Source organism: Podarcis cretensis, assembly GCF_951804945.1.
Source record: "Podarcis cretensis genome assembly, chromosome: 8".
Classification (NCBI taxonomy): Eukaryota; Metazoa; Chordata; class Lepidosauria; order Squamata; family Lacertidae; genus Podarcis; species Podarcis cretensis.
The window spans coordinates 92,288,749-92,309,143 of NC_137177.1; the positions used below are offsets into that span (position 1 = coordinate 92,288,749).

The 20,395-nt window shown below is 51.1% G+C and overlaps 1 long non-coding RNA gene across 1 annotated transcript; it reads left to right on the top strand.

Moving 5' to 3' along the window:
* The first annotated feature begins 18,669 nt into the window (after positions 1–18,669).
* Positions 18,670–20,137, top strand: LOC307222830. The gene is made up of 2 exons (XR_013841889.1): positions 18,670–19,746; positions 19,862–20,137. It is a non-coding gene; the product is annotated as an uncharacterized lncRNA (long non-coding RNA).
* Positions 20,138–20,395: the final 258 nt, after the last annotated feature.

Sequence of the window (20,395 nt, forward strand, 5' to 3'; positions counted from 1 at the left end):
CCGCAAAGTTAAGAAATGAAGAATGGAACACTCTTGCCACTGGGCAGTGTGGCAGAAAAGAAATATGGCACACTTGCAAGTTTGGGTTGGTGGGAGCTCAGACACGGTTGGATCTCTTTTGAAGATGCCCCCAGGGACTGGATCCTTAGGTAACATTTCCTGAAGCCCCATATCAGATCCAGACCCCAGATCAGTAGCTTCATTTTCGCCCCTCCCTCATCTGATGCCATATCCACATCAGCTTGCACCTCCAAAGCACCACACAGGGTGTCAAATTCTCCAGCTGCAGCGCTGGCTTGCTTTGTGACATGTTCACAATCAGAGGATTCAGGGCTTTTTCCGCTGGAACTCACTGGAACTCAGTTCTGACACCTGTCGGAGCGGCGCCATTGTCATTATGTGAGAACAAGGGAGACATTCATGGTGAGTTACAGCCCCTCCTTTCTAGAAAAATAACACTGAGAGTATTCCTCCTCATTCCCTGCCTGGCTCCATAGCCTGTTCCACATCCAGCTTCTTCTTTCCAAATCACGGCCACCATGCTTCTTTGCCTCTGAACCTCAGAGGCAGACAATGCCATGGGAAGAATCATGCTCGGAGCATAAGTGTTTGGCTTCTGTGGATGAGTCACCCTCTCCCGGCCCATGACTTTGGCCTCGTAAGTCCTTCCTCCCAGCCAGCTGCCCTGGCCTTGAAGCTGACAGGATGTGGGTTGCAGGTGGCTTAGGAGAAGGAAGGGGCCTTTGTTTTTGCCGCCACTGCCACAAATCCTGGAGCTGATGAGGTAAAGAGCCTGCTGCTGACGCTGGAGGTGGTCTCCTGTTGTGCTCAGCTGTGACACACTCACGCACCCTCCCCAGCTCCTTTCCTTACAAGATAGATGTGTGTTCCTCAAAACAGCAGCTGGCTGAGGGAGGCAGGAAGGAAGGGCAGCAAAGCAGCAGTGGGGTGAGGAAGCGAGAGACCGGGCTTCGCTTCCTCAGCTTTTGGCACAAGGCTAAGCCCCCAGGCCAGGGGTCAGCAACCCGCGGCTCCGGAGCCACATGTGGCTCTTTTACACCTTTGCCGCGGCTCTGGGGCGGATACTAGCGAGGGGAGGAGGCGCATTGTGCGCCCCAACACTCCCCACTGTGGCGGGCGCTGTACTGGCTGTGACGTCGCATGGGGGCGGTGCGTGCGTTAGTCACGCACTGTCCCGGCTCACCTTCCCGCCCACCTGCCCGCTACATTGTAAGGGGCATGTACGCTGGTCACTGTTTTGAAGGGGAGTGAAGAACACACACAAAAAAAAGGTAACTTGTTAATTTAACGTTTATTTCTATGAGGAGGAGTAATTCTGAGGGGTCAAACAAAGAAATAATTTTAAAAAGTGACAAAAAAATTATTTTTATAATGACGAGTTTTGCGGCTCCCAGTTTTTTCCCCCTTCGGAAACGGGTCCAAGTGGCTCTTTTTGTCTTAAAGGTTGCAGACCCCTGCCCCAGGCCTCCTTTCTGCAGCTGCCAGAGACCAACCAAGACTCATAAGATATGTCGTAAACTCTTGTTTACCTGTTAATAATAATTATTTGCATTAATGCCATGCTAAAAAAAAGTGCTTCTTCTCCTACTTTATCTCAGGGCACCTCCAGACTGTCAGAGTCTTGCAAGAGGGATTCAGGTGCATACTGGGAATCTGCACTATACATCTAAAGCAGTATCACACCACTTTAAACAGCCCTGGCTTATCACAAAGAATCCTGGGAACTGTAGTTTTTAAAAGTGCTGAGAGTTGTCAGGAGACAATTAATCATTCTTCCCAGGGAACTCTGAAAATTGTAGTGCTGAGATGGGAATAGGAGTCTCCTAACAACTCTAAGCACCCTTAACAAACTGTATATGGTAGTATCACAGTCCTTCTGATGCCTAGTGCAGAAGGGGCGTTAGAGTCAGCAGTTGGTTAAAGTGCTCTGTTGTCCTAGGCAGGGGTAGGCAACCTAAGGCCTGGGGGCCGGATGCGGCCCAATCACCTTATAAATCCGGCCTGCAGATGGTCTGGGAATCAGCGTGTTTTTACATGAGTAGAATGGGTCCTTTTATTTAAAATGCATCTCTGGGTTATTTGTGGGGCATAGGAATTCGTTCATTATTTTTTTCCAAAATATAGTCCAGCCTATCACATGGTCTGAGGGACGGTGGACCAGCCCATGGCTGAAAAAGGTTGCTGACCCCTGTCCTAGGGCAACAAACCCACTTTCAGCAGGAACTTAAACCTGGGTCTCAGCAGACTTAACTTGACACCAGCGGCGTAGCATGGGTTGTAAGCACCCGGGGCAAGGCAAGTAATTTGCGCCCCCTAACCCGGGGCAAGGCAAGTAATTTGCGCCCCCTAACCCGGGGCAAGGCAAGTAATTTGCGCCCCCTAACCCGGGGCAAGGCAAGTAATTTGCGCCCCCTAACCCGGGGCAAGGCAAGTAATTTGCGCCCCTAACCCCTAACCTGCCACCGCTGCCAGCTTCTTCTTGCTGCTGCCTGGGCTGGTCGGGTGTGGTTCTCTCCCGCGCTCAGCGCTGCGCTGGGTGGCTGCTGCACTGTCCTTCCCCCAGATAGTCCCTCCCTCGCTCTCTCTCCGCTCCGCACCGAAACACACGCCTGGCACCCTTCCCCTCCACAGTGGGCAGCGACCTGGCAGCTCGGATCGGATTTGCACAGCCAGCACTGCAGTGAGAGAGAGTGAGTGAGCCAGGTAGGGGCAGAGAGCTGTGAGTGCGAGCGCCCCCCCCCAAAACGTTGTGCCCGGTGCGACTGCCCCCCCTGCACCCCCACGCTACGCCACTGCTTGTCACTTAAACCACTACACCATACTAGAACATTATATTTTTGTGTATTCTAGAATATATTTATATTCTAGCTCCACATGCTACTCCTGCCTATCCTTTTGCCAACCAACCCGCTTGACACCTCCTGCCCCCCCTTCTCCCCCAAAAGCTGGCCCCAAGCCCCTCCCTCATTTAAAAGAGAGAAGGGGCTTCCCAGAGCAGCGTGTTCAACCCTTGCGTGAAGCTCCTCTTCCCCCCTCCATTAAGCCCCACTGCAGACAATCTTGGGGCTGCTGGGGTGGGGAGGCGCTCCTCTGCAGAGCCTGCCTGTGAACCCCAGGTGGGCTGGGAGGGGGCTCCTGCTGGCTTGGCTTTGAGCCCAGGAGGACGTGGCCCAGTGGGGGCTGAAGTTACGCAGCAACAGCCTCAGAGCCCAGCCATTTTCGTAGGAATTGATGGCTACCCCTGCACTTCACAGAGCAGGTTGCTAAAGGGCTCTGTGACGCTCCTTTCCCCTCTCTGTTCAACCTTGCTGCAGCCACATTTAAGGGGGGGGGGGCTCAACCGCTGTGTGAGGTGCCTCCCCCTCCGTTAATCCACACTGCCCCTAGTGGAGGTAGGAGGCACTTCACCTTGTCTCCCTCTCCGCTAAACAGCTTGCCTAGGCCTGTCCGTCATTCCTCACACTGACTCCTATCAGCCCCTATGGATGCATTTGACATCTGGGGGCAAAGTTATTGTGGAGTGGGGGTGTTAGGAACATAGGAAGCTGTCTCCTACTGAGTCAGACCATTGGTCCTTCGCAGTGCTTTTTTTCCTAAAAAATGTTTACAGGTACTCTCATTTTGACTCATGAAAAACACCATTTTATAGTTCAAATCAGGGGCAATAAATACAATAAATGGACAAAAGTACAGAGATTCACAAATGCTTAGGGGTATGCGTACCCCTGTGTCCCCCCAGACAAAAAGGCACTGGTCCATCTAGTTCAGTACTGTCTCCTGGTTTTCCGAGAAGGGACATTCCCAGCCCTACCAAGAGATGCCAGGGACTGAACCTGGGACCATCTCATGGAAGGCATGAGCTGCAGTTCTTGCCAGCAGATCTCTCATCAGCTCTGCAAGTGGTCCTCACTCTTTGTACAGGCTGACCTACACATTCTCAACCACTTTTCAGCTCCAAAACTAAACACAGGTCCATAGAAACTGCACAAATATCACCCCCCCCTTTCTTTCTATCTTTCTCCTCTAGGATGCCCCCTTCCCTCAAGGTCTTGGGATGCAGCTGCCTCCTAAGCCACTGGAATGTGTCCTTGCTGAAGGAAACTGGGAATGTCAACATTCCTCAGCACAGCTGCCTGGGGAAAGGAAAACAGTACATTCTGTAGCTGCTTTAGCTGATTTGGTGCGGTGGCTAGATAAAGCCTTTTTGTGAGCCAAGTTCCTATTGCAGATATTAATATTGCAGTTTAAAGAGACTGGATGCACAAAAACTGACTCCTTTTGGAAATGAAGCATTGTCCAGACCCATTCAATTGTTCAACTTTTTACTTGAAGAACTTTCTTCAAAACATAACAGAAACATCAAAGATACATCCAAATAACATATGCTTATCCAAGCATAGGCTCAGCATCATCTCAGAAATAAAATAACTTATTATCAGAGCTTACAAACATAGCTCTCTCTCGCTCTCTCTCTCTCTCTCTCTCTCTCACACACACACACACACACAGGCTTCATTGCCTGCATTCCAGCCCCCCAGGCTGTTGAGCTCCTGGAGAGCCATTTACATGCCCTTATTCCATAGAGCCTGGGAACAAAGAACCAAAGGCAACTCCCTTCAAAATGGCAACTTGCCATTCAATACCTTAATCACTTGATCTAAGGTTAAACACTCATGTGTTAGCTAGCAGAAAACAACAACCTTGGGTTAAGAGCTTATTTCGTTCTGGAGGTCCATTCTTAACCTGAAACTGTTCTTAACCTGATTTTTCTTGTATTTTTCTTGCCTATTGCATTGCATTGCACTGAACTGCATTACAATTGGAATTCTATGGAATTCAATTTGTAATACAATAAAATACAATATATAAGAAATAAACAAAAAATAAACAAAAAAATCGTACAGCATCCAGCACGGCACATTACATGCAGTGTGTGTGTGGAATTATTAAGTGGTCCTCCAAGAGCCTCAGCCATTTTCAAGTGGTCTGTGGCAGAGGAGTTTGGGAATCACTGTGTTAAACTAGCTTTGAGGAAGGCATCAAAGCTGGAACACTCCTGTTTGCGGATTATGGTGTACTGCAACATTTTGTTGCATATCTCATGTTATTATATATATATAATAATGAAAAATATATTTGAAAAATGAATTTGTAAATTCAACACCCTGCCCTATGTGTCTTTATTGTCTCAAGAAGGTTGGCCATCCTCCTTTAGGCCGTCATTTTAAAATGATTTATAAAACATCTGCAGATTGTGCTGCTTTTGTTGTTGCTGCCAGAATGATCGGAAGAGACTCCTCTCACAGGTTTGCTCCTCTTCCTTACAAATCCAGGGAACCAAATACAAACCTTTGACATGGAAATGAGTTACGCAAAAGGGAGCCATAGCCCATCCTCCTTGCCTATTATTGCATGACCCCATTTTTAAAACACTTTGTCAAGGAAGCAGCAGTTTGTCTGCTAGTTTAATAACTACCCAGGAACAAAGCCTAGAGCATCAACTAAATTGTAGCAATGTTTACAGTAATGAGGCCTCTACTCCACACCACAATTACAGACCCCGTAGGCCCATAAACTAGTAGCTCATAAGTAGGATTATTGCAACTGCTCTATGATAGTGCCCTGGGGTTTGGGGAAAATTCATAATATGGGGCTCAGTGGAAGGAAGGCAGCAGGCATGAACTACACACCACAGCCATTACCTTAAGTTAGCACACACCTGTCATCAGGACTATAGCCTTCCTCGGACTGTAGGGCTCCATGAAAGGATGCTAATTCACCCGCTGATCCTAAAGAGGTTCTTTGGAAATACAGTGGTACCTCGGGTTAAGTACTTAATTCGTTCCGGAGGGCCGTTCTTAACCTGAAACTGTTCTTAACCTAAAGCACTATTTCTGGGTTAGCGGAGTCTTTAACCTGAAGTGTATGTAACCTGAAGCGTATGTAACCTGAGGTACCACTGTAAATGTAACTTCCCTGTCCTCTCTGAGGGAGCAGACCTCTCTCTAGAGTCTAGACTGTGCCCCTTTCAAGCTGCCGGTGTGAGTGACACTAGCATCAAGGCTTCCCCCAAAGAATCCTGGGAATTGTAGTTAAAGGTGCTGAGGGCTGTTAGGAGTCCCCAATTCCCCTCCAAGAGCTACAATGCCAGAGCGGTTTAACAATAAATTCTTCTTCCCAGGGAACTCTGAGAATTGTAGCTCTGGAAGGAAAATAGGGGCGTTTTTAACAACTCACAGCGCCTGTGCTGGTCCAGGGGGGAGGTTACCGTGGGGCAAGGTCCAGGACCTGAGTCCAGGGTCGGCAGACAGTCCTCCATGGGCGAAGCGGGGTCCACAAGGACAGGAACTCTGGGGGAACAGGACTGGATGCTGGCCGAAACAGCTCTTCAACGACGTTGCTCCCACAACCTGGGACTGGGCTGACTGGCCTTTATCTTCTCTGAGGCCAAGGGCGGTCCCGGCCCCCAGGAGACCCGCCTCTCCTGGCCTTAAGGCGAGCACTCCTCCTGGGAGAAACCAGTTCCCTTCGCCTCTCTGCCCTGAGCCTCTGCAGTTCAGAGGGTTACTGGGCCCAGGGGGAGACTCACCTGCAGGCACTGAGTCCTCAACCACCTCCGGAGCCAGAATGGATTCACCTGGTGCCTGCTCCTGAGGATCCGGCACAGGTGCAGGCGCTTCAGAATCAAGGCCCTGCCCCAGCTCAGCCGGCCCTGGAGGCGGGGACTCCTGTGCAGGCTGGGATTCCTCTGGTTCAGCCTTTGAATCGGATTCCCAGGCCATCACAGCGCCCTTAACAAACTTCAGCTCCCAGAATTCTATACCCGACTGTGATGGTTCTAGGGGTTGCTCGTGCGTAAGTCGTCACCACACCTGGCTGAGTTACCTGGGTGAACCCTATTCTGTCTGGACAGCCACTCACCCGTGGCTGTCTCAGTCGCTGGCAGAATCCGTCAGTGGGCGTTTCTTGAACTTCTTCCAGCAAAGAAGCTCTTTGACGCCTAGTCTCCGCCTACTCTCCCTGCGCGGAAGCCTTCTGCGCAGGGAGGGTGTGGGCAGCGGAGGACCCGTGCTCTCCCCGCTGGTCTCCAGCGAGGAGTCATGGAGCCACCTCACCGATTCCCCCATCTGCCCCCCTTCTCCACTGGTGCTACGCTGATTTCCCTCCCCAAAAGATGGGCTGCTTCTCTCCCTCCTGGGACACTCTCCGTAATCCCTCTGGAGCCCTCCCTCTCCCTCTGGCTCCAATGGCAGTTCCCTGACATCCACCTCCCCCCCCCCAGGACCCCCTCCACTCCCGGCGCGATTTTCCGATTCAACCTCGTCTCTTTCCTCGGCCGACGATGCAGGGAATCCCGTGAAGGAGCTGTCACCATCCTCTGAGGATTCAAAACCAGCTTCCCACCCGCTCCGATCTCCTCCCAGATGGAGTAAATAAAGACACCGGACACCAGAAATTTAGGTTAATGGGCGAAAAATGGCCACAACTTTATTGATTTCAGGTAAGAGCGGTATTGGCTTAGGCATTGGCCCTAACAGACTATCCGGTCTAACCGGGAAGGGTTAAACACCAGCAGGGGGAGCCCCCGAGATGCACATCCCTAGGCGCTCCCCGAGGGGTTACCGCTCGGGAGCGCGCTTTAGGCCCTAGCCTCCGTAGGTTTCGGACGAGGCGACGCCCCTCGGAGTCCTTTAACGAACTACCCTTCAAGATTTGGGGGAGGTGATGGCGTTCCTCCCCCCCCCGATCTCATTTGCATGACAATACCCCGGCCAATGCCTAACCGCCACCCGAGCCAGGCTCGCCGCCAATACCCTCATACCTGCAACCAATCCCTGATACCCTGACAAATATCGGCAAGCCAAATATCATTTCCCGCATCAGAGAGATGCACGCCATCCCCGCGATAGAGTGCTTCATTGCTGAACTGGATGCATGGGTGTTCAATGACCCGCCCACCCATCGCAGCCACTCTACGCACCACCGAGCGCTCGAGGATCCTCCTGGCTCGATTCACAGCCACAGGATTTGTGGCGTCCCACCAGTTGCGCCTCTCCAGCAAAGATGACCAGATTATTGTTATGTTTGAATAGGAAGCCCGCAACTCCTCCAGGTCATTGACAATATTCCACATCAAGTCCACCCCTTTTCTGTAAGCCAAGTCATTCTCGCCTAGCTGGATGACCAGAGTGTCGGGTGGGCCCTCAACAGCAATTCTCTTTGTTACTGCCGGGAAGAACTCTTCCCAACGCATTCCCCGCCGTGCGATCCAAGACAATTTGACATTGTTGGGGAGTTGCAGGTCACCGCACCAGCCCCTGGTGACCACCCGCAGTCTTGCCCAGTGAACAATACTGTGGCCAATGATCCATAGACGCACTGCCCCGACACCTGAAAGAAGAGAATAGGAGAGCCGGGTCAGGGAAAACGCTGTGGAAGGGGGAATTAGTGCAGTTTGCGGATGTATCCCTTGTACGCTCTCGACTTCCACCGTCCCATGTCCATTATCCTCTCCGCCGGTAAACCCATGTGGACAGCGGTGGTCGCAGCCCCAATGCGGAAAGAGTGTGCAGCATACTTCTCAGGGGGAAGTCCAATGGCCGCGATCGCCTTGCGCATAACCCTTGTAAACTGATGTTTTGACAGGAGGGAACCATCTGCGTGTATGAAGAAAGGGCCACTTACTTTTGGTCTTATGCACAAAAACTTCCTAGCGTCCTTTACCGGGCAGGGGCCAGCTTTCTGAGTTGCCTGAAGGCGGATTAGGGCCCCTCTACCAAGCTGATCGGTCTTTGAACTACGGATCTTCAAAATTACCTCTGAGCTTGACAAAGACACATCCTCTAACAAGAGCCCCCTATTGCTGCTAACCGGTACACCCTCACAGACCACCTCGCCAATGCGTAAGGCCCCAAAGAACGCAAAGGAAAATGCTGTGGAAAATAACCTGGCCTCATACCTGGACCAGCAGATGCCCCTGAGCTTCTTACGTATCTCACTGAGTACGCCATACGTTATAGGTCTTCTGCTGTCAGGGCCAGCAGGCCGCGACCTACGCCAACCCTCCAGCATCTTCCGTACTACGAAGTGCGCACAGGGGTCAGTTGAGAACAAAGCTTTGGAGAAGAATGAAATTGCTGCGGAGTGAATGTTGAGGGTTTTGGGGGCCCGACCTAAGTCCCGGAGGCGGACGAGATATTCAATATCCTCCGACTCATACAGGGGCCTGCCCGGTTTGAATAGCCCCCTTTTTTTTGGCGAAATGATGTGAAATCTAACCACGCCTTATTATAGGATCGTAGGGTAGAGGGTGCTACAGATGACAATACTCCCTTTATTGCTTCTCGTTGCCAATACTCCAGAGATGTTCCGGAAACGGCTGCGGCAGCTGTAGTGCATCCGGCGCCAATGAGCGAAAGCGATCCATCTGGAAATGAGATAGAGCGTCCGCGATGTTGTTATCTATACCCGGAACAAATCTGGCGGAGGCATAAAGGTTTAACCGAAGGCAGGAGAGAACAAAATACCGTAACAGCGATGCCACCCTGGGGGAGTGAGAAGATTGCTTGTTTAAGACAGACACCACTGCCTGGTTGTCTGTCCAAAAGCACACCCTACGGTCTTTAAACTGTTCGGCCCATATGTGAATTGCCACCACTATAGGGAAGAATTCTAAGAATGTTAAATCACGCAGTATGGGCTTACCCTGCCATGACGCGGGCCAACGTTGTGCACACCACTGACCTCTGAAGTAGACGCCAAATCCCAAAGAACCTGCTGCATCTGAGTGCACCTGGAAATCAGCTTGCAAAGCCATGTTATCTTGCCAAAGTGAAATCCCGTTATAGCCATCTAAAAATTGCAACCACACCTGGAGATCTGATTTTACTGCCTTTGAGAGGCGCACCCTATGATGAGGTGACCGTAAACCTGCTGACAGTTTTGCCAACCGTCCACAAAAGGGGCGGCCGGGGGAGACTACCCTGCACACGAAGTTGAGATGACCTAAGAGAGATTGAATTTGCCTAAGGGTCACTTTCTTCAGAGGCAGCATCTGCGAAATAAGCTCCTTTAAGGCCAGCAATTTCTCGTTAGGCAGGCGAGATGTTTGAGCAACCGTATCAAGCTTGATGCCCAAGTACGTCAAAGTGGTGACTGGGCCCTCTGTCTTCTCGCTTGCTAATGGGACGCCTAGTTCCTCGGCCAAGGACTTGAAGGCCTGTAGCAAGGCCAAGCAGTCCTCTGCATTACTTGCGACCAAAATAAAGTCATCCAAGTAATGCCCCACCCCCTCAGAACCGGTCTTAAATTTAAGCGCCCATTCCAGGAAGGTGCTGAAGGTCTCGAAAGCGGCACAGGCAATTGAGCACCCCATTGGCATCGCTTTATCGACGAAGAAAGCGCCCTGGAATTTAAAACCTAACCAACGAAAGTCCTCAGGGTGAACTGGGAGAAGGCGAAAAGCGGATTCGATGTCGCATTTGGCCAGAAAAGCGCCCCTACAAAATCTCCTGACCAACTTTACCGCCTGGTCGAAATATGCATACTTCACTGTGCATAGCTCCTGGGGGATAGCATCATTAACTGAAGCACCCTTGGGGTAAGAGAGGTTGTGGATCATTCGGAATTCTCCAGGGGCTCCAGTAGCTGCTCAAAGGGGGGGCTCTGGGAATGGACCAGCCACCCTCCCGGCTAAGATTTCTTTCTGAATCTTTTTCAATGTGATGTCAGGTCTCTCTAAAACTGACTTTTGATTGGGGGGGGATTGGAATTGGGGGTAAAAGCCACGGGAATTCTGAACCCTTGAGAAAACCCCTCCCCTAAAAGAATGGCAGCCTGTCTATTAGGATATAAATCTAATAGCGCTCTTAGGGGTTGGAGCTTAATCGGAGAGTGGGCTAGCAGGAGGGACAAATTAGAAGCGATTCCCTGTTGCCCCTTGGGCTGATCCTGACAAACCAGAGGGGGCACCCCGACTTCCCTGGTGGGGGTGACCCCTGCCGCCTCGAAAGGGCTGCTGTCTACCCTTGTAGCAGTTGCTAGCTGGGTGGTTGCCTAAACATTTATCGCATTCGTGCAAGTACTTACAAGAGATGCGCTGGCAGGCCCCTTTATTGAAGTCCCAGCATTGCTTTCAGCGTTTGGCGTCCACCTTACCCGGTTTTGCTTGGTCATGAGCTTTCTTCTCGATGTTAGGCCCCACATGCTCCATCCAGTAGTTATTATCCCTCTGATCCCAGCGCGTTGAGGACAAAAGCGAGGCATTCCTGTCTCATCCTTGGAGTCAGATGGGTCTCATCTTCTGCTCTTCTTAGACACATGTTTCCTCTTCGCCTTCCACTTTCCTCCGCGGGAGCTACTGTCCTGAGGGGCTGGGTCGTTAGAGGTTGCCGCTGCCTGCTGGGGTGGCAACTCGTCATCCGAAGAAGATTGTTCTGACGAACTGTGCTGGGCGGGAGTATTCTGAAAAACACTAGGAACACCAATTGCCCCCTGGCTTGCATTAGAGGGAGTGGTCTGTGATGCTCTGGCCTTCTGCGCGTTGGCCTTGGACTTCTGTGTGCCAGCCTTGACCTTCTGGACACTAGACTTAGAGCTCTGCATGCGTGCGGTTTGTAAGCGTGTCTGGGGCCGATTAATGACCTGCTGTGACGTGCTAGCTTGCGGTGACGTAGCTGACGGGGGACCTGCCTGTCCCTGCTGACTGGGAGGGGTGTCAGGTATACAATCCTGTGATACCTCCACTATGGTAGCGGTTGAGGCTACCGGAGGGCTACATTGCGCGTAAAATGATTGCAGAGCCGAGAACAATTGGGCCAGGGCTTGAGGGTTACAGGGCCCAACAGGCACTAGGGCGCCACCCGCTTGGGGTGCTTGAGCATTGCCCCTGTTTGCCATATTAGCCCCCGAAATATTCAGTGAATGTATGCCTGACTGCAGGGATTAGATTAACTATCTATCTGCCTATCTATCTATTTAACTATCTATATAGGTTATTTAAGGGGACGCAGGTGGCGCTGTGGGTTAAAGCCTCAGCGCCTAGGACTTGCCGATCGAAAGGTCGGCGGTTCGAATCCCTGCGGCGGGGTGCGCTCCCGCTGCTCGGTCCCAGCGCCTGCCAACCTAGCAGTTCGAAAGCACCTTCGGGTGCAAGTAGATAAATAGGGACCGCTTACCAGCGGGAAGGTAAACGGCGTTTCCGTGTGCGGCTCTGGCTCTGGCTCTGGCCAGAGCAGCTTCGTCACGCTGGCCATGTGACCCGGAAGTGTCTCCGGACAGCGCTGGCCCCTGGCCTCTTAAGTGAGATGGGCGCACAACCCCAGAGTCTGTCAAGACTGGCCCGTACGGGCAGGGGTACCTTTACCTTTACCTATAGGTTATTTATTTCTCTATTTATTTATCCTTATTATTAGTATTATAATATATTTCCTTATATATCTATATAGGTTGAAGTCACCGTTTATTTATTTATTTATTTAATTTTATTTATTTATAATATTTTTATTTTTATTTTTTATTTTTTATTTTTTAATTGCTATTTATTTATTTATTTGTATATTTATAACAACTAGTGATGCTATTATTTAAATGATGCCAATTTTTAATGATGCTATTAGTCAAGCCCAATGTGATTGAATATAGCTGGTGATGCTCAAGAGGTGCTGACCAAATAAGCAGCTTCTAGTACGGTGATATTATCAATTGTATAAACACAGTGCAATAAAGTCAATGTACCACGTCAATAAAAAAAATCAGATGCTGAGTAATCAATGCAGAAGTAAAGTGGGTCACAGCCAAATAAGAGAAGCCCCTCCCCTATGGTAGTTAACCCAAGGAAAACAGGAGCCAAAACTTCCACTAAAGCTGCTAAATTTCACTAGCTATATCAGCAATAACAATGGCTGAGTGCTTCCCCCCAACTGCTAGCTTCACCTAGCTATGACAACAGGAAACTGCCTGTTGATCGGTTGCCAGGCAACCTGACAACAATAGGAGGCTGCAGATAACACTGCCGGTGAGGAAACAAAGGAAAATAAATCAGCAGCTGGAGAATCGCTGCCTCTTACAACTGTGAATGCTGAATAACAAAGCCCCCAAGCACCGCTCGTTAGCTGCTGAACTTCAAACAGCGTTTCTATAGCAGCACCGTGAGAGGAAGACAAAATCCAAATTCACCAACTCCCTTTACTCCCAGCGAGGGAAGAAGCGGGGGGGGGGGGGTTGATTGGAAAATCCAAGCCACGAGGAAGCTAAAGGCAAAGAAAAAGCAGAAAAGGGGCTTCTTAACTGAAATAACTCAAAGGAGCAGAAATAGACCTGCAGGAGGAAGCCCTGCCAAATATACAATCCAAAATTAAAAGAAACCTCTCCCTTCTCTCTACTCGATACTATTTAAAACTGCTAAAGCAGGGTCTGTTGTTTTCAATGCACAGGGCTGGCCAGCAGAGGGGGAGGAAGGACACAGAGCCGGCTAGCGAAGGGGGAGTAAAACCCAAGAAATAAAGAAACAGCGATGGTGTTTCCAGCAGAAAAGCAAGAGGGAAGCCCCCAATAAACGTCCCCCCCCCCCTCAGTCAAAAGAGTGTTGAACAGGGCTGCAATATGGGGTATAAATTCGCTCCCCCCCACGAATTAAACACAATCCCAATGCCAGCACCCCCCGAACAACATGAAAGCCGATTTTCAATCAGCTGCTTAAGGAGTAGTTTAAAGAGACAAACGTGAAGGGAAAATTCCGGAGGCACACACAAACCAGATGGGCAAATATACCCGCCACAAATACAGAGCACCCCCCAGCAGATTTAAGGACAAACGTTCAGCAGTCGTTCTGACACCAACCGCTCAGACACTCCAATTAAATAAATCAAACCAATACGCAGTAAGTAGGATAGAATTAGCATCGTAAATTAAAATTAAAATTGGCTCTCTCAAAAACGCCGCTGTGCTGGAAACACACACTGGATGATCCCCGATTCCACCCCCATACAGCGTAGAAGGCAGGCACCCACCAGCACACACACACAGCGAAAAAGGCTTTGGGATCAACCATGAAATCAGGGGGGGTATTCGGTGAAGAGTAAAGGGGGAAGTAATGGTGGGGAGGGAGGAGGAATTAAGAAAAGGAAGAAAGGTTAAAGTAATGGGGTTAAGCAAAGGTAAAGAGTAACGCAAAAGTAATGAAAGGAGGATTTAAGGGCAAGACTTCCCTTTCTCAGAAGTCTTCAAAGTTAGCTCCACGTGGCTGCTTCTCGCTGCAGGAACACGGAAGAGAGAAAAATCGCAGCTGCTGTAGAGGAGGGAAAGGGGCGAGCCAGGGGCTGCCCCGATATTAAGTGCCCCTAGCTCGGCCCGCCCCTGCCGCCAGCCGATTGGCTGACGCTGCAGGAGATGAATAGTAATGGGAATCCCCTGATCCTGCGGGGCTGGAGCCAGCCCCGCGAGAGTGTGGGCGGGGTCGTGAGCCCGCAACACCCCCCCTCCTAAATTCGGGAGTGGCTTTCCGATTCAACCTCGTCTCTTTCCTCGGCCGATGATGCGGGGAATCCCGTGAAGGAGCTGTCACCATCCTCTGAGGATTCAAAACCACCTTCCCACCCGCTCCGATCTCTTCCCGCAGGGGGGACCTCCCAGTCTGATTCTTCTCCCTCTGACACCTCCCCTCCCTCCTCTTCGGAGCAGGAAATCCCACAAAGTCCTCTTCGTCGTCTGTGGTACCAAATTCTTCCTCCCAGAATCTCGCTAGTGGTTTTGGTTTATCCAGGAACAAGCTGTGGAATTCTCCCACCAGATAACCGTCATTGATCGACTCAGCGGGGACCCACGTGTTTTCTGACCTGGGTTCTCCCTCCCAAGCTACCAAGTACTCCACCTGGCGACCTCGCCACCTTGAATCGAGTATTTCCGTGGCTTGGTTGCGGTGTTCCCTCTCCTCTACCTGCGGGTGGGTGGTGACTCCTCCCTCCCGCCCCGGAAATTCCCGCCCCTCCCTGTACGGTGAAAATAGGGACCGGTGGAACACCGGATGTATCTTCATGCTGTCAGGCAACTTGAGCTTGAATGCCACGGGGTTCACCTGCTGTGTTACCTCAAAAGGCCCCAGCCGCCTCGGCTGCAACTTTTTGCACCCTCCCTTTAGGGGTAACCCTTGGGTTGACAACCACACCCGGTCTCCCACCTGTATGGCCTCCCCCTCCTGACGGTGCTTGTCCGCCTGCCTCTTGTAAACTTCCTTGGCCCGCTCCAAGTTCATCTTGAGTTGCTGGTGCAAGGCCTCCATTTCTTCTACAAACTGCTCTGCCGCGGGTACACTCCATCCTTCCTCCCCCCTCCCCGGAAAGGCCCTGGGGTGACACCCATAATTGGCCATGAACGGGCTCATTCCCGTGGACACATGTTCAGTGTTATTGTATGCGAATTCAGCCAACGCTAGTTTCTCTACCCAATTGTTCTGTCTCTCACTGACGTAGCAGCGTAGGTATTGCTGGAGTATACTGTTCACTCTTTCTGCTTGTCCGTTGGTCTGCGGGTGCCTCGCCGTCGAGAAGCCCACCTCGACCTGTAGCAAGCTCATGAGTTTCCTCCAGAACCGGGAAGTAAATTGTTTCCCGCGATCCGAGATGACCCTCGAGGGAGCCCTAGGCAGCCTGAAGATGTGATCCACAAACAACCTGGCTGTCTCCTCTGCCGTCACCGCATGTGAGCAAGCTATGAAATGGCACATTTTGGTCAGTAGATCGACCACTACCATGACTGCTGTCTTCCCCCTTGACTTGGGCAAATCTGTCATAAAATCAATGGACACCACCTCCCAGGGTCTCCCCGGTGTAGGTAAGGGTTCCAATAACCCTGCGGGGGCAGCCCTCTGCCCCTTTGCCCTCTGGCATTGGTCGCACCCCCGTACGTCTTCCCTCACCTTTGGCCACCAGAACTGCCAGGTGACGAGCAGCATGGTCTTGTGCTATCCAAAGTGCCCAGCTGTTGGGTTGTCGTGGAGTTGTTTGAGTACCTTCCCCCTCAAGGTCTTCCCCGGTACATACAGTGCCCCCTTATAGTACAGTAGCCCTTCTTTTTCCTCAAACCCTCCATGGTCTTCCCTTCCATCCCGGAGTTCCCTGATTTTCGCTTGAGCGAACGCGTCATCTCTAGTAAGCCCGGCCAGTTCTCGTTTCCCAACCAACGCTCCCCCACACACCCATCGGTCCTTGGGAAACACGTGTCGGATCTCCGGCGGTCCCTCTCCTTCCATGTACTCCGGCTTCCTGGAGAGAGCATCTGCTCTTACGTTTTCGTCTCCCGGCACATATCGTATCTCGAAGGAAAACTTGGAGAACTCCTGAGCCCATCGAATCTGTCTCTGGTTGAGTACTCGCGCGGTCCGCCAGTATTCCAAGTTCTTGTGGTCAGTACAAACCTGGATCTTGTGCCGCGCCCCTATCAACAGATGTCTCCATTCACCCTGGCCACTGTCATTCTTGGGTTCTCCCCTCCCAGACAGTGTTCTAAGCAGTAAGCTGACCCAAAGGTGACTGACCGCTGATGCGATGACACTACTGGATCATGCAGTGCCAGCCGGCTCATCCCCAGTATTATTGGGGGTCCTGCCAGTGTGGCCACGTGAAAGGCAATGGTCTCCGTGTGCCTGGACACCCTCATTCGCATTGGTGGGGTCTGGTGTGTCACTCCCCCCCCCCCCAGAAGTTCCCTGCCATCAATGGTGGTCACTTGCAAGGGAAAATCTAGGGGCAGCAGGTGGAGTTGGTGCTCCAGAGCGAAGTCTCTGCTGAAGAAATTACACGAGCTGCCCGAATCCAGCAGTCCCTTGACTTTGACAGGGTGCCCATTCGGGAGTTCTAGCACCACTTCTATGGCTATAGCTGCCTTGGGGGGTCAGGCTGGGACACTTCTATTGGTTGCTGGCCTGGTGCTGCCGCTGCTGATTGGCAGCCAGGCATTGTCGTTTCCCTGCGCCTGCCCATCCTCCCCCTTCTCCTCACAGCCAGCAGCCCCCACCATCCCTTGCCAGGCTTTTCTATGAGGGCAGACCTTAGCAACATGTCCTGGTCGTTGACAGAGGAAACACTTCTTGGTAGTTTTCCACTCCTTTCCCTCCCTTTTGCAACCTTCACTGGAGTTTGAAACCTCGCACGCGCCATCAATTTGCATTAGCTCCACCGCCTGGGAAGGATTTCTCGGTATCTCAGGAATGTGGTAGTCATGGCAACGTTCCCCTCTCCCTTCGCGCTTCTCCTGAGCCCGCGCTTCCTGGCGTACACCAATAGCAAGCGCAGCCTTGGTGAGCTCATCCATCGACCGACCGTGGGACAACTCGTCTTTCACTGCTGGGGACAGACCCTCCTCAAACAACATTTGTATCGGTTCAGAGTCCAGATCCCACCCGAGCCGGTGGATGAGCATCGCAAAATGCGACCAGTAGTCTCTGACGGACTGGCTCCCCTGCCTGCACCCCATCAGTTCCCGCCGAGTCACACTTTGCTCCACTTCGCTGGAGTACATCGCATCCATTGCCTGGAAGAATTTCTTAAGGTCCTTCAAGGCATCATTTTGCGTCTTCATTAGGGGCCTGATCCATTCGTGTGCCCCATCCTGCAGATGCCGCACAATGTAAGCCACCCTCTCCCCGTCATCAGCAAAGTCATCATTCTGCAGTTCCAAAGCGTACTGTACATCCGTTCGGAAAGCATTGTAGTCCTGGGGCTTCCCACCAAAATTGTGTACCAGCCCCGCTACCTTCCTTGCGATGGGGGTGGGTCTGACCTGTGCATCCTGAGCCCGTCTTTCATCCAGCCGTGCCGTCAGGACAGCTACATGCTGTTCCAAGTCTCGGTTCCTCTCTACCAGACTCTGCATTGTAGCTGGTTGCTCCGTCTCTCCGGCTGTCCCTGTTCGGCTCATCGTGCTGCCTCTCTGGGGCTGCGCACAAGCAACGTAAGGGACTGACGGATTGCTGTAATGGTTCTAGGGGTTTCTCGTGCGTAAGTCGTCACCGCACCTGGCTGAGTTACCTGGGTGATCCCTATTCTGTCTGGACAGCCACTCACCCGTGGCTGTCTCAGTCACTGGCAGAATCCATCAGTGGGCGGTTCTTGAACTTCTTCCAGCAAAGAAGCTCTTTGACGCCTAGTCTCCGCCTACTCTCCCTGTGTGGAAGCCTTCTGCGCAGGGAGGGTGTGGGCAGCGGAGGACCCGTGCTCTCCCCGCTGGTCTCCGGCGAGGAGTCATGGAGCCACCTCGCTGATCCCCCCATCTGCCCCCCTTCTCCACTGGTGCTACGCTGATTTCCCTCCCCAAAAGATTCTCTCCCTCCTGGAATGCTCTCCGTAATCCCTCTGGAGCCCTCCCTCTCCCTCTGGCTCCGATGGCAGTTCCCTGACACCGACATTCCTCAGATGAAAAGAGAGACATTTCTCACTCCCCCAAACTGACCCTTCTCAACCCCCCATTTTTTGTGCCCCCTCCCCCATGCATATCCACCACCACAACACCAATGGGACACTGCACAAACACCCTCCACCATTCTGATAAAACCCCTTGATCCCTATTTTATTTTATTTTATTTTATTTTATTTTATTTTATTTTATTTTATTTTATTTTATTTTATTTTATTTTATTTTATTTTATTTTATTTTATTTTATTCTTTGGTAGATTTACAAAACGATAAACACACATCAGTAAAGGAATTTTAGAAAGGGGAAATATAAGAAAGCTCCTCTTTCTTCTCAGCCAGGCTGGCCCTGCCTTCTGCCTGGACCCCAGAGCTGCCACTGCCATCATCGCTGTTGCTCAGGACAAGCACCAGTTCCTCCTCCTCCCTGAGTGCTGGTGGGGGAAATAGGGACATCTGGGATCAACTCAGAAGCTGGGATGGCTTTCATAATTCCAGGACTGTCCCTGGAAAATCGGGGTCCCTGGAGGGTATAGAATTCTTTGGGGGAAGCCATGACTGATGTGGCATCGTGGGGCTTGAAAGGTATGGATGTGCCCTCTGTCAGGGGCTGCTTACTGAATCCAAGACCTGACAGGTGCTCTGGTATTTATAGGGGCCCAACCAGAGGTATAACATGGCCTGCCAACCTCAGGGGTTGATGTTGCTTTCCATGCCAGACTTCAGCACTTATAAAATGAGGTCAGTTTAATTATTCTTTATAGAAGATAGGATCCAACCAAGATCCACCGGATGGGATCCACCAAACTGTCTCCACACAAAGGATCTTGGGTTTGGATTGCACTGTTTAATAGGCTGCTCACTGTGCAAATGCAGCAAGATAAAAATGGAGAAAGAATCAAAGGAGCAGAGTCAGAATCATGCCAAAAAGGGGGGGGGGAGCAACCACAAATCAGCCTCAGTCAGAGCAGAAATGTGGAGGAATTTGCTGATCTCACCAACTCTTCTTAGTCACTGTGATTAGCAGTCAGCTCTATTGTTCTACATGAGCATAGCGATAGATGTTGCCATGGTTTGCGGAAGGGGTATCCATGGCAATGCTTCTATGCAGCCCACCAGACGTGGGTGTTACCTGTGCTATGGATGAGTGTATAAATATCAGTTTACCTGAAGGTGGTGACCCATGGTTGCCATGGAACCCACAAGAGCATCTTCTCTGGAGAGGGGGTTGTCATAGAAACAGTGCTGTCTCTATGGCAACAGTGCATCATTATTTCCCCTCTTTCAACTGAAATATGTTTAAAGAACCTGTTGAGGAAAGTATGTGCATTTATTGGAAGTAAGAGCCAATATCCAGGCCTGGTATGAAATATTAGGGAGGCTGATGTGCAAACCCGCTGAAGAGATCTGCATTTGTTTCTTCTTTGCATTTCAGAGATGCTGTAGATCAGGGGTTCCCAGCCGGCTGTCCCTGGACCACCAGGGGTCTGCCTGCAGCATGTCTGTGAAGAACCAGGGCTGTGGTTGTGAATGGTGGCATTGGCAACAGCAACTACAGCTGCTCCAGGATGGACCGGAAGTGATGGGCAGGAGGAAGTGGCCTGAAAAGGGTCAAAAACACATTGCACCTCATGTATTACAATCTGAATTCTTGGGACTCAAATTGTATTACAAAAATCATATAGCATATAAGACAGTGCATTACCATTGCTACAGTAGGCTGATGAATCATTAAGTCGTCCACCACGACCCTCAGCAATTTTTGAGGGGTCCATGGGAGAAAGGGTTTGGGCATCACTGCTGAAGGTTGAACCAGATATGAGAAAATTGGCTCCAGTTGTCCCTTACTCACCTCCCTTGCCAGCTCTTTAGTGTAGGACCTCAGAAGCCTCCTGTTCTCACTTCATGCTGCTCCCCAATCAAAGAATGTGTTTTGTAGATAAGGCCTTATCCAAGCTGAGGGATACTG